Genomic DNA, 14,711 nt, shown 5'->3' on the forward strand with positions numbered 1-14,711 from the left:
CAAGGTGAAATAGTTCCCAACTCAAGTGGGGCTGTTTCATCTGAGTTTATGCTTCATTTAGCAGGAGACAAGTTGAACTGTAGTAAGATGTGTCTGAAGGTAGAAAGCAGGTTATGATCTTAACATCTTGTTTCTTTTTTGTCTTTAGGAGTCACAATAACTCTTGTTGGACATTCTGATCTCAGTCTAATATTTAAATATAAATATGAGTTAAGTATTTTCTTTTTGGGTTTTGCAGCAAAGGAAAATAAATTGCTCTTGTAGCAGAATAATTCTTAAGCAAATCAACATATCTTAATCAGCTAACATCTTCAAAACTTTGCATTTTGAAAGAGTTTCTGTTTTTCTGTGATTAAATTGTTCAATAGCCTTTTCTTTAAAAATAAGTAATAATGGAAAGCCTCTATTACTATTCGAACATCAACACCTACAAAATCCCATAAGCTTGAATATTTGTTTTCCCATTTTTCATTTTCCCCCCCAAAGACTTTCTCTCTCTTTTTTCATGTATTGTCTGATATCCTTAACTAAACTATATTTTAAGATCAAATTATTCAATGTATAATCAGATTTTCTAATGTAAAATTAGCATATGTTCATTGCCAAAAATTTAGAAATTATAAAATAAATGTTATAATAACTCACAATCCTTCAGCTTAGATTAGCCAACCCCAAATTAACATTTTGAAGCATTTCGATTTTATCTTTATAAATCATGTGTGTATTTATACAAATACATACACTCATCTGTAAAAGACATAGAATTAAGTAATTTTCCACTTAACGTTTTATTGTTTTTCTATGTTTTCACTGCTTTTCTGTGTTACAAATATCGACTTCAAAATCCATAGCATGTTGTCCCATTACTTAATTACCTCCTTATTATTGGATAGTTTTGTTTGGTATGCCATTTATAACACTAAAGTGGACATCTTTGTCTACTTTCCATTTTTTTCAGAGTAGAAGGGCAAATGCTTGTCAAAGGGCATACATATTTTTATTTCTCTTGATAAAGAAAAATTGCTATCGAGCTAGATTACATTAATTTATACTGTCACCTATAGTGTCTGAGGTTCCCAGTTCTAGAAATTATTTTTAAGAAATAACTTTATATAGATATTTCCCCACACTTTGGGTTTTGAGTGCTTTCAAATGTGCAGTTTATTTTCACAACATTCTTGCACAGTTGATATTGTTTTCTCATATTTTATCTTAAATATGTTATTTCTAAAATTAATTTCTATTGATATTATATCTTCCGATGATCTTTATCCTTCCTGATTATCACCTTTTGCTTTCTTTGCTCTCTTTGGGAGATGGTTCTTTTAGGTATTAGGAAGAAAATACCACACAATGATTTTTATTTTTGGAATATCTGTATTTGCATCTTCCATCTTTTCCATTTTTCTCACATTTTAAATTTAAGAAATCTTGGAGTGGTATGGGGAGTATGCTTCCAGTACATCTCGATACCACATTTTACTCCTATCTAAATTTTTCATACTGCACTAGGTTGCAATGTTCTCTTTACATATAATACATAAATAATGTTGAAAAGCTCTCAAGGTCAAGGTATCATTCAATATTGTAATAAATTCCATCTGCTTGCACAGTTGCAAGCGCACTGTAAGTGTCCAGTAGGTACTGGTTAAGTGCAGGGATGACTTAATGAAGACATGTTTAGTAAAGGATTTCCCCTACATGCAGATCGGTAATCACAGATGGCCTGGCTCTCTACTGGGCTTTAGCTTTACTCTCAATTCCTCTAGGAACTGTATTTCCTAGTTCTCTGGCCAAGGGAACTGATTGACTCACTGCTTTAGAACTGTAGTCTCCAGATCTCGTTCTGTGTGTGAAAAAAAAATATGTTTTCCCCTTAGTCCACCTGAAGGAAGGTTGCTATTCCCAGGAGATCATGGGAAACATCACGCAGGTTAAGACAAAAACAAACTTGTAGGCATGGAAATAGATAAGATTTTGTTACACTGCTTGCCAAAGTGCAGCTACACATTGGCTTAGGGGAAGTGACTCGGTCCCTCATGAAGGTTCTCCATTCCCCCGCCCACTCTCCCCAAATCCTATCACCATCAAACTACCTATATTAAGCTGGTTTTAATTTTGCTTAAACTTAGCTTTCTCATTTGGTACTGGGGGTGCCAAGAAAATGTATACAAGTGGACACTTCAGTCAGTGTTGCTCAAGCAGTAGTTTGCCGTAATCAGAACTGTCTGGACCCTGGTGGTAACCACTTTGAGCACCTCTTGCAACTGCAGAAGTCAAATGCGACTTGTATTCATCTCTTTTATCAGTACATATCATTGAAATTTTAATAGCTTTCCTTCCTTAAAATGTGTGTACATTTGTGTGTGTGTATATGTGTCTATATATACATGCATATATATATATATATATCTATATCTATCTATATATATATATATATATATATATATATATCTATATATACATACATATATGTATATATATATATAGAGAGAGAGAGACAGAGACAGAGACAGAGAGAGACAGAGAGAGAGGGAGAGAGACAGAGAGACAGAGAGAGAGGGAAAGAGACAGAGAGAGAGACAGAGACAGACAGACAGAGACAGACAGACAGAGAGAGAAAGACAATTTACCGTTGATTTGAAGATCTCATTCCTTTTACAAACTAGTGAAATGTAAACTAGAAGAGAACTTCCTAGCCCAAGTGAATGAAAGATTGTGCCTAAAAAACAAAAGAAACGTGAAACTGAAAATGAGAAATAAGAGGTAAACCCAAGTTTCTCTGTCACTACTCCATGGGCAGGGGAGAAATTTCCACAATTTACTGATCTAGTAGGATTTCTTTCAATGATTCATGAATCAGGCAACATCCAATCTAGCAGCTAGAAAGGAGCTCTGAAGTGCTGTATAGGTGAGAGATTTTTATAGACCAAAGTGAGCAGGGATAAGTAAGTTATACTTATTTGCTTTTTGGTTTCAGCAGGGTTACCTTACTTATATGGAGCAAAGGGAAGTTTTAGAACTTGATGAGCAAGCAAGGACTGATTGGTGGACCTAGGCCTGCCTTTTCTGGTAGAGCCAAGCATAGAACTTCAGTTAAGTTTTGGTTTGCCTACATGACGTTTAGCATGAGTGACTCCATCTTGGGCCTCATTTAATTACTTTTACAGTATATTTACACTTTAACTTTTATAAGACTCACATCTCCATAGATAGCTAAAATATGCCCCAACAATTTAATGATTTTCCACAAGTTTATTAAGTAATATTTTTCCTGTATAAAAACTATTAAAACCATAGATTGTTTCTTATCTAATATTGTTATAATCATTTAACTTATCATGAGTCCTATGAAGTAATTTAACTTTTCAACTTCAGATTGTACATATGGAAAACAATAAAACATTTTAACACAGTTTGAAAGTAAATCTAAATCATTTTGCACATTACATTCTTTTCATTACAGTGTTTCTCTACAAATAGAGCTCTACTTATTTTTTTTCCAATTCTTCTTTAAATAACCATATTCTTTTAACTTTGTTCTCTGATTTTCTTTTGTATGCTTCCTACCATCTGTGTGTGTCTCTTTCTTATTTAAGCATCATTGCTTTGCCTAGCTAGCTAGTTATTAAATTGAAGGTATATATATAGATTGCCAAAGTGAATGACAGAGAGGAAGCGTTAGAGGATGTAGGACGATAAATCTAAAGACTCATTAATCTGCTTTTCCTTAGAAAGGATGCACTCGATATTATTATTTTATTTCTTTGTTTATTACTTATATAATATTTAACAAGCTTTAAACACCTACAAACATAAACTTATTTAATCCGCACAACAGTTCTTACATTGTCAGTACTGAGATGTTGTTATTCCCACTTTTTATTTTTTCATTTTTGTAAGAATGCTGGTGCACATAAAGTTACAGTAACTTCTCTGTAACTTTCCTTTCAAAGCTATGGATTTGAATATGCCCAGTCTGGCTCCAAATTCATACTCTTAATTACTGTACCATGATGCTTCCTTTGGAAGTGAATTCTCCACAAGGAAGTAAGGTTTGAAGCTACTTAGCTTCATTGCCAGGCAGTTTCCTTTCAGCATTGGACTTCACTGCCAAGTGGTGATGGTGTGGTCTCCATACACAGCAGTCACGTTGTACTTGTCTCAGCTCTTTCCTCCTTCCCCCAGGAAGGAGAGTATTTTGTGTTCCATAAGCCATGATAAGTCCCTTTTCCATTCTTCCTGACCCATCTTTTCCCTTAGTTTAAGGAAATGTCTAGGGAGCATAAGTTGGGGTATTCAATGGCTTTTAATGCTGGGTAGGTGAACGAGTTCAGGAATGCCTGGCATTCTGCATTGGAACAAGAAAGAATCGTCTCATCCAACATGCCAGCAGCTTTTCCACAGATTCAAGGAAAAGGAATTTTATCATGCGTGGCTGAACTCAAGGGGTGTAGAGAGAACCACCATTTGGAAATGATTCCAGGCACATTTGGCAGCAGAGTAGATGATTGGGACCACTATTTTAGGACCACTTTTTAGCTTAGGTCTGCTAACCCTTCCAGCATATTTAGAAGTGGTGTACCCAGCTCAGTCACTTCCTTTTTACATTCAATAAACCTACATAGTTATTTAAACGTTCAGCTCATGACTAAAAAGAGGAAAGATGAGAAAACAAGGAGGAAAAGTAGGTGGAAAAGTGAAAAACAAAAGGTAAAAACACTGGCTGCACACACACACACACACACACACACACACACACACACACACAAATAGACTAATATAGTTACAGGTAAATCCCTGGTTATTGAAAGTTTGCTTTACACCACTTTACTTGTACAAAAGACCTACATGAGTACCTGTTTTTGCTAACAGAAAGAAACTCAAAGAGAATTTTTGCTTTCAGGAAAAAGGCAAAGAGAAAAAATAGCATTCAGCATTTGCTTTGCAGCAAGCCCTTACAGAGGCAGCACACATCCAGAGCTGCGAGAGTGGCATCACCAGCTCCTTCCTTGGGAACCACACTCAGCAGCATCTCAGCATCAAGCCGCCATAGCTTTAATCTGTGTTTGTGAGCATCAGTGCTGTATCTCAATTTATTTTGTGCATCTGTGGGCAAGATGTGTCCTAAGGTATCACAGAAACCTAAGAGAGCTTGTAAAGATATAACATTTAGTGTAAAACTGGATGCATTCAAATGCATTGGGTATAATTTGGTGGGTTAGTCTTTCTTTTTACAGTCTAAGAATGCTGAAAAAGTTCTCTGTAAAATTGCTTCTTCACTTTATGCCATTTTAGCTTACGAAAGGTTTTATAGGAATGCTGTACTTTCGGATAATGGGGGAACCTGTATTATAATTATATGTATATGTATATTAATATACATATAATTATAATATATAGTGTGAGATTTATACTGCTATGCAGATTGAAAATAGGTGTCACATAGCATCAGAGCATATATATATATATATATATATATATATATATATATATATATATATATATTTCAGAGCATATCAAGGAAAATATACATAGAAACAGAAGAGAAAATATTAGATAGTAAATGAGTATGTGAATAAATTAATGAATGAGAAGTTTTTCTTGATATATGCAGGAGGGGAATAACAAAACATGTATAAAGAATAAATTAATAAGAATGTGAAAGTCGAAAGGCAAACTTCTGAAAATGATATATAGGAAAGAAAACAATACATAATGTATGATGAAAAGATGGAGGCAATATAGACAAAATGAGGAAAACAAAATAGGGAAAAAATCACAGAGAAATAAAAAAACAATTCACTGATAAAATAAAAGAATAATAGGAAATATTTCAAAGGAATAGAATGCAAAAATTACTGTAGTAGGCACTATTATTAATAGTGCTGCATCTGAGAACACAGCCTAGTGTATAGAACTGAAGTGTTCAATTAATATTTATGAATTAATGGTTGAGTAACTAGTGGATCAAGGCAGTACTATCTAATTAATTTAATGTATTTATCAGGCTGAGTCTTAATATTAACAATGTTTTCAAAAACTACTAGAGGGTTCAGAAGGTTTGACATTGCAGGTCAGTAAATCACACAAGTGGGTAAAGATATAAAATAGGTATTTTGAATTTTGATCATAAGTGACTTTTTTATTAAAAATAAACAAACAAAACCAGATGTGAAGTGTTGTGCCAAGTATCATATTACAAGTTGGTTTTAGTTTCCAAAGAGGTAATGCTGTATTTTTGGATTGCCTTAATTTCTTCTTACCGTACAACTATAGCTTCCCACATCTGGTTTTCAGGATTAAACATTCATAAAGCGAAACAGGCCATTCGTATATTTTGGTTGGCAATTCAGGTGATTGCGCATTAGAACACAGTGTTGCTGGGGGGTATCTTTCAGCTTAGTTGTAATTTCCTCAACATCTGCATCTCCTCCTTGCTTATCCACACATCTCTTCTGTTTTCCTTTATTTGATTATTCCTTCATTTAATGCTTCAATTATGGGAGTCGCAGGCAAATTAAGCTGATGAGACTTATTAAACCTTCTCTTTACCTAATGTTTAGAGTTAAGTGCTTAAACATATCTGAAAAAAAAGGGGGCTACTTTAAGGGGATCCAGAATCAGATGCACTAGCAAAGCAGTGATATTTTGTCCCTCGTTTGATAAATGAAAAGATGGACTTTGTTCTGGAGGTAAAGGAAACTGTGCCATGCATGGGATAGTTAGTATATATTTGAAACCACAGAATCAATGACTTGAGCAGATTTACTTAAGGGAATATAACCTGAACAAGAACACTGAAACTCTTATTGGAAAGAAATATAAAGTGCTCCAGAAACTAAACGAAGGGAAAGGAAGCAAAAATAGACAACATATCTCTTGAGAAAGAAAAAAGTCTACTTTTTCTTTTATTTGTTCATGTACTTCATCTACCCGTTCTCTAGGGAATTAAAAGTATTAAACCTGTCCTCAGCTTCAGTAAAACTAATCTCCTTATCTTAGCAATACTTACTTTTTTCTGCCCCGAGCTGCTTGTATTCTTGCTATTAACCCGTTTGGATTTCTCACCCTTGTTCCACCAATTTGAGTATGTTAATTCTTTAAAAGTCTAAGTTAAGACTCATTTTTTCTCTATAAACTTCTCTTTCGTTTTGCTGGCACTGCTGTCATTGGATATGCCAGGTTTTGGGGAGGAAAAAAATAATAATTTTTCCTCCATCCATTCTAGGTTCATTGCCTGGGGCCCTGCAAATCAGACTGACAAAAGACATTAATAAGAGAAAACAAAGAGACGTGTATTATCGCTTGCATCATGAACATAAATGAGAGTACTGCGTGATGCGTAACTGAAAGGATTGGTTAGAACTTGGATTTATACAGCATCTTAACAGAAGAATAGTAATTTTGTAGAGAAATGTCAAGACATAGAGACAGGATTTTGAGTTTTTAGAGATGGCAAATTGCAGAAAGGTAAATACACAGTATGGGGACACTAATGGTAGATAAGAGCTAGTTTTAGCCAGGCGTGTTATCAACATTTCTCTGGTACCTGTCTTTGGGCTGATAAGGTTTTAGAGTTGTCTCCACTAATTAACTTCTGTCCTTCCTGGCAGAGAGGAGGTGGAGGCAGGGGGGTGTGGGGGGTAGGGGTGGTGGGATATCTTTAAAATTTATATCCTGATTTTAGGCAAATAAGGGGAGGTCAGAGAGCTTTTCTTAAATCTGCTACTTCTCAGTGGCCTTCAGCTCAAAATAATCCTGGTGCCAAAGTGGTATATTTCTGGGTGGCATATTCTGTTATCTTTCACAGGCATCTGGATATTTGTAATATAGTAGCATGCACAAGCTTCTGTCTTGACTCTCTGTGTGTGCTTTGTTTAGTACTTCCATTCAAAACATAGTTTCTAAGAAAAGTTTTTACTCGCTCTGCCCTTCATAACCATCATTGCTTCTGCCCTTTGCACTAGCTACTCAGTTAGTGTTTGCTTAAAGAGTCAACTCTGTTATAAAGTGAAATGTCATCAGCATTTCAACAATCCTAATGACTTGGCTGAAATGAAGATGAATATAATTTCATTTCACTTCCTAAAGATGCAACTTATATTATCTTCTCCCAATAATGCATTTTCTCACTAGGCACATAAGCCTAGTGAACTTTAAAACTCAATTTATATAGAAAGGAAATAAATAATATGGAAAATGGAGAAGTGTATTAATGCCAGAACAAGTTCAATAGATCATAGTTGAAGAACAGCCATGAATCATTTTTTGCTTTAGGAATAAATTGTTCTTTGAGGATTATAAGGGTCACTCCTGGCATACATTGAATTAGCTGGGTCACATTTTGGAATGTTTTGACTTCTCAGTTATAGATAAATCATTTAATGTTTTTAATTTTTTTTTTTTAATCCGTTGCCTTCTACAAAATTATATTTTTTTACAAAGGGACTTCTGTTCTGACATTTAAAAGCAAAGGTTCATTTAATTGAAGAAGAGGCCATTATTTTGTTGAATGTTTGATCTCCTTTCTCTGCTTTTACTGGTTCTTAAATAGAAAATGTAGTAGGGAACAGAACATCAAAGAAAACATGTTGCCTGTTCCTAAATCAATTTAAAACGGTAAAAAAAAAAAAAAAAAAGGTTTTCTGTTTTTTCAAGATAGTGTGCCTAGATGCACTGTGTTTATTCTGTAGCTATAAAAGGTATTGATAAAAGCATCAGAAAACAAACAAACGAACAAACAAAAAACATTTAGTTCAATGCAGAGAGTCTGAAAGTAATACTATCTTCTATCCGATTACTTTAAAACTAGTCAGGGGGAATTTTATTTCTTTAAAGAGCAGAAGCAGAGCTAATACATGGTAATATTACAGTCTTAACAAATATTCTTGAAAAAGACAGAATTTTATCTTGAACATAGCTGCTAGTCTTTCAAAATGTTCAAGGTAACGGTGCCATTTATGTAATGAAGACAGTGCTTTGGTAGAGACTTCTGTAGCATCAGAAGATCTACCATAGAAAAATGGGTTTATGTTTTGTGCATGTTGATATATCATGTGATATAATGATATAATAAAACAAAAGGTTAAGCACACTTAAGCACACCGTGAATAAAACAACAGCCAATTTGCAGCGCCATGGTACTGACATATGTACTAGTTATTTGGATATACATATTTGGTGGCTATATATAAATAACACAAGGTCCTCATAACTTATGGTAATGAATATATGTTCCATAGAACCCGAGCCAACTTTTTCACTTTTATTTAAGTCCTTGAATACCTATAACTATCATCCAGGTGAACACCTTATTTACTGCTTAATTCTTTTGCTCAATCATTTTTGCTTGATCTGTAATAAATTACAGGATTATAGAAAATATCACAATATCCCCCTCTCTTCAGCAAGTGCAATCAATAAAGTCAGGAAAACTTTAACGATACCATGTGGAAAATACCATCATAGAGGCGTAGGCTATGTGCTAATATAATACAGTGACGTCTGCATACTCATTGGTCTGAGACATGTTCATTTGTGCAACTGTCGACCTGTCGTCTTGTCAAGTTTAATACTTATGCTAAATCATTCTTATTTTCTTTCTTTCTCTCTTTCTTGACTTCTTCCCTCTCCCTTTCTTTCCTTCCTTCCTTCCTTCCTTCCTTCCTTCCTTCCTTCCTTCCTTCCTTCCTTCCTCTCTTCCTTTTATAAAATATTATCAAGTTATATTAAACCAAGTTTCTAGATTCACAGTTGGTCATGTGAAGTGGTTAACATGGCATTACATTTCTCTTTTTCTTGACCCCATTAAGATCCAGGTAATATGAAATGTGCCCTGAGATGAGCAGTAGATGGATCTCTGATCCACAGTGGTAGTGAGAGGTAGAGTCTAAGCTGATGCTTCTTCTGGCCAAGGTTTGTGAAATGTGCAAAGCCAGCAAGCTACAAGTCAGAAGAATCAGGGGGAAAGAAAAGGGGATTACAGACTAGGTTTTTATGAAATAAGTAGGGATAATGTGACTGAGCTGTCAATCTCCAGAGTATGTAGAGTCATATAAACACTTTTGTTTCAGTGGTTTTATAAACCTATAACTAGTAATTTATTGTTTGGTAATATTCTTTTTTCTTATTTTATAATAGACTTTTTTTAGAAACAATAAGTTACAAAATGAAGATACACACTTAATGGAAAATTTAGCACTGGCTTTCCTTTTGAAAAGTTGATTTAAAAGATGATTATGTAACGTGAACAACATGTTTGTTGACATTTACCATCTAGTGCTGTGGAGCCTCAGTATTATGATAATTTCATGAAAACCACAGAACACAAATCTGCTAAAAATTCTAAAGTATTTACATCAAAAGTTAGTATTAATTTTAAGAAGATTGATGGAATTTAACACTTAAAACCGCTAAGGTTTATTTACCTACCAGTGTGTGATCATTTCCTTCAAATAAAATGATAGCTCTTATAGATCAAATGATGGTTCTTCTAAATCAAAGGTACTCATTTTTAACTCCAAGTTGTTTTTGGTGTGTGTGTGTGTGTGTGTGTGTGTGTGTGTGACTGTGTGGGTGTATTCCCATGAAAAGTGAAGTGATACCTGTTAATTGTTGAGTTCTTTAACCTCAAGTGTTAAGTGAGGTATGATGACAGTTTGGTACCTGTGCTATCTGAGTTTTTAAGAGAAAGTCAGTTAATTCTAATAAAGGTTCTCTTTGCATTCACTTCATGAAGTCAAAGTCTTAAATCTGGCCGAGTTGAAACCTCACACAATGTTAATGCCAATGCATATTCAGTTAAAAAGTTGAACATTGATAAAAAATGTGTTTCTATTGATACTATGAGTATAAATTTTGGTGGCACAGATCATCATGGTGAAAACAATGTTCATATAAAATAAAGAAATCATTGGAGCAGAATTATTGGTATGATCTTGGTATGATCACTGGAAATGGGAAGGTAATCATCAAGAAACTAGAAGAGTAAAGTAGAGTTTATAGATTAACAAAGGGGAAGGTAGCCATCAAAGCAATGGAAAGCACTTTCAAATTTACAAATTAACAATGGCATAAACTCAGAACCTATCAATATAGCAATAAAATATGTAAAGAGCGTATAACTTGATAATAACTGTAGGAGGAGATTTTGTTTAAAATATAGAGAGAATTGGGCAGCCAGTTGGTTAGAACATGAGCGCTGAACAACAGGGTTGCCGGTTCGATTCCCACATGGGCCAGTGAGCTGCAACCTCCACAACTAGATTGAAAAAAATGAGCTGCCTCTGAACTTCCAGAGAGGCAGCTGGATGGCTCAGTTGGTTAGAGCATGAGCTCTTAACAACAGGGTTGCCGGTTCAATTCCCGCATGGGATGGTGGGCTGTGCCCCCAGCAACTAAGATTGAAAATGGTGACTGGACGTGGAGCTAAGTTGTGCTTTCCACAACTAGATTAAAGGACAATGGTCATGGAAAAACACACCGTTCCCCTATATTCCCCAATAAAATAAAATTAAAAAATAAATGAGGAGAGAGTCTTATCAACCTCAAATATAACAAAACAAAAATAGTGCCCATAAAACATTTAAAAAAATCAATCATGTATTTGGCCACCAAAAATACCTTGCTTTTTTAAAAGAGATATTTCATTCAAATGTAACATTTTAAAATTTGATTATTATCCAATCATAATACATTCAGTAATTTAAAAACATTGCAAGTAAATATTGAAAATTGAATCTCCCCCAAATTTATTATTTTTAAACAGCATTTTCTTTAAACTAGAAACTGACATGAGAATTACAGTTATCTTAAAAAAGTAAACGGGAGGTTATTATTTATGGAAACCTATAAGATGTGGCAAAAGCTGAACTCAAGGGGCAATCATTTTCAAATGCTTTCATTATTAAAGAAGAGAGAAGATACATAGATGAATCCATTATTTATCTTAGCTAATTAAAAATAAATGTCAAAGTAAACTACAGTGAGCTAGGTAGATGAATTAAGGAAGAAAAAAATGAATGAAATAAGAAAAATATTCTATACATAAGTACATTCAAATTTTGGTTCTTTGAAAAACATCCATAGGTGTGGCCAGTTAGCTCAGCTGGTTAGAGCATGGTGATAATAACACCAAGGTTGCCAGTTAGATCCCCGCATGGGCCACTGTGAGCTGTGCCTTCCATCAAAAAGAAGGAAAGAAAAAAGAAAGAAAGGAGGGTGGGAGGGAGGGAGGGAGGAGGGAGGCTAGCAGCAGGCCCAAGAATAAATTACAGCACTGTTGGGTGAAAGAACAGAATATCTACAGCCCTGAGAACTGGAGAGACAGTTCCTGAGAGGGGGACAAACACTGTGGTTGATCCAGTGACAAGGGAAGAGATATAGGGATGAGGCAACTGTAGTTTGGGAGTCACCATTACATGGAAGAGAGCAAAGCCATAAACAAACCACTGGCCTTTCCCAGCCCACCCTGATCCCAGCAGTGTCACATGGGTTGCTGAGGCTCACAGCTCTGCATCTGGCTGCAGGGGCAGTGCTTGGATTCCAGGGGCTCAGAACCCCATCACCCACATTCTCCCACAGAGGGTGGTGCCCTGAGACCAAAGTGATCTGGTCACAGAGGAGACACAGACCCCCCTCGCCCCCCATGGATACTTCCAACTCAGTAAGCCAGAACAAGCAAGAAAAAATAAAATGTTTTAGCATTACCTACTATAAAACAAAAAAGAAAAACCTCTTCATGTCAATCTGCTGCAGAATTCATTCAAGTAGATGCTCAGGAAGAGAAATTTACCATGAACAACCAAGTTAACAAGACAACTCAAGAAGAAAATGAAAAGTCTCCAGAAAATAAAATTAAAGATATGGAGATATGTGACTTAAAGGACAGAGAATTCAAAATTGCAGTTCTGAAAAAAAACCAATGTGATGCAAGAAAACTCAGATACAGTTTAATGCACCCAGAAATGAAATCAACAGAAAAATAAATGCTTTACCAAAGAGACTGAAATTTTTAAAAAGAACCAAATAGAAATTCTGGAGCTGAATTACTCAGTAGAAGAAATGAAGAATGAAATAGCGAGCTTAGGAAACAGAACTGAACAAATGGAGGAAAGAAGTAGTGATATCGAAGATAGAAATCTTGAAATAACACAGATGGAAGAAGAGAAACTTGAGAGTTAAAAGAAATGAAAGAACTCTCCAAGAACTATCTGACTACATCAGAAAGAGAAATAGAAGAATAGTGGGTATACCAGAAGGAGAAGAGGGGAAGAAGAGCGCAGAGAGCCTATTCAAACAAATAGTCGACAAGACCTTCCTGAACCTATGAAAATAACTTGATCATTGAATCCAAGAAGCAAACAGAACACTTAATTATCTCAGTCTTAAAAGGCCTTCTCCAAGACACATTATATTGAAACTGTCAAAAATTAAGGACAAAGAAAAATGTCAAGGCAGCCAGGAAAAAGAAGACCGTAACCTACAAAGTAAAGTCTATTATATTATCATTAGATTTTTCCTCAGAAATTACAAGCTAGGAGAGGGAGAAGTTAAATATTCAAACTATTGAAAGAGAGAAATTACCACCCAAGAATATTATATAAAGCAAATTAATCCTTTAGATGTGAAGGAATAATAAAGACCTTTCCAGATATACAGTGGCTGAGGGAATTTTCCACCACAAGGCCTGAATTACAGGAAATGCTGAAGGAGGTTGTTCTACCTGAAACAAAAAGACAAGAGGAAAAAGAAAACACAAAAAACTATGAGTAAGATGACCAACAGACAGACAGAAGCAGGAAATGGCAGCCTCTACTCAAGTAGGGCACTATACACTTAAACATAACATAAAGAGTAAAGAAGATAAAACTTGAAAAACAAAAGACAATTTGCTACTGCAATTCATAAATGAACTCAGAGCATAAAGAGGGAGAATTTGTGACAACAAAAACATAAAAGGGGAGGAGGTAAGTGACTGAATTTTCAAAAGGGAATGGAGATAAGATGCATGCTTAATAAAAATGACCACTGTACATTTGAAACTTTCTTTTACATAAACTTAATGGTAATCACTCAAAAAAAAAAAAAATCTAGAACTAAGAAACATCACATTAAAAAAGAAGAAATAAAGGAAAATGTCATAGAATACCAAGAAATTAAAATAAGTGACAGAAGCACAAGGCAAAGAAACAATGGAGACACAGAGCTAACAGAATACAAAAGGTAAAATGGCTATAGGAAATCTTCCTATATCAATAATCATCCTATACGGACTGAACTCACGAAGTAGCAAGATTGGATCAAAAAGAAAAACAACAAACAAACAAGAGACACATTTCAGCTGGAAGGACAAATATAGACTCAAAGTAAAAGGGTGGAAAATGATACTCCAAACAAATGGCATCTAGAGAAAAACAAGTGTACTAAACTTATATCTGATGAAACAAACTTCAGGACAAAAAAAGGTAAGAAGAGACAAAGATGGACATTTCATAATGATAAAGGGGAAAATACAGCAAGAAGACATAACACTTATCAATATATATGCTCCCAATCAGGAAGTACCGATATGTATATAGCAACTACTAATAGAACTAAAGGGAAAAATTGACAAAAATACAATTATAGTAAGGGACCTAAATACACCATTGACAGCTATGGATAGATCATCCAAACAGAAAAATCAATAAGGAAATAGCTTTAAATGA

General features: G+C 34.8%; 1 protein-coding gene across 3 annotated transcripts in view; it reads left to right on the forward strand.

The window, feature by feature from the left end:
* The window catches only part of NAALADL2 (N-acetylated alpha-linked acidic dipeptidase like 2), a 1,226,521-nt gene that overhangs the window by 661,479 nt on the left and 550,331 nt on the right, over nucleotides 1-14,711 (forward strand). The gene's annotated exons all lie outside the window — the stretch shown is intronic.

The sequence above is a fragment of the Rhinolophus sinicus genome, chromosome 17, assembly GCF_057876585.1.
Source record: "Rhinolophus sinicus isolate RSI-liver-muscle chromosome 17, RSI-T2T, whole genome shotgun sequence".
NCBI lineage: Eukaryota > Metazoa > Chordata > Mammalia > Chiroptera > Rhinolophidae > Rhinolophus > Rhinolophus sinicus.